The 569-nt window shown below is 27.8% G+C and overlaps 1 protein-coding gene across 1 annotated transcript in view; it reads right to left on the reverse strand.

Annotated features, from left to right (window-relative positions):
- Nucleotides 1-569, reverse strand: part of LOC105456911 (fatty acyl-CoA reductase 1-like) — a 17,474-nt gene that overhangs the window by 485 nt on the left and 16,420 nt on the right. The gene's annotated exons all lie outside the window — the stretch shown is intronic.

Raw genomic sequence — 569 nt, forward strand, 5'->3', positions numbered from 1 at the left:
CAGTAATTTTTATTTTAATTTTGAATGTGATTTCAATTTTATGTAAAATTTACTTTGGTAAATACCTCTACCAAAATCTTTGTATGTATGAAAAACTGAAATCTATACTATATTAAAGTTAATGCTCAAAAAATGTCTTAAAAAATGTTGATTGCACACTTACTTCAATTGCGCTTATTTATCCTGCAGTACTGCATACTGTTTACCCGCAAGTACGGGTCAAGTGGGCGCATTCGTCTCTTCAAGATAATTTTTATTTCGTGAAAATATGAAAGAAGTTGAATATAAATTGTTATTTTTTTTAAGAAGTACAATAAATAGGCTACACAAAGAATCATATTTTTTTTATTCAAGTCTGCACATTTTTAATTAATCAAACGTCAACTAAAAAGTGCGCACGTTTATCCCGAATAACTCTATGACATAGCTAATATTTATTGTAGAAACAGAAAGTACGGGCTTTAATGCTCCTACTTGTTTAGTAAGACAAAGATTTAATTAATAAATATTCAATTTAATATACTTTCTATCTCGCGTAGGAGTCTGTCTAATTTTTTTGGTATCTATTA

This window comes from Wasmannia auropunctata, unplaced genomic scaffold, assembly GCF_000956235.1.
Source record: "Wasmannia auropunctata unplaced genomic scaffold, wasmannia.A_1.0 LD335479.1, whole genome shotgun sequence".
NCBI lineage: Eukaryota > Metazoa > Arthropoda > Insecta > Hymenoptera > Formicidae > Wasmannia > Wasmannia auropunctata.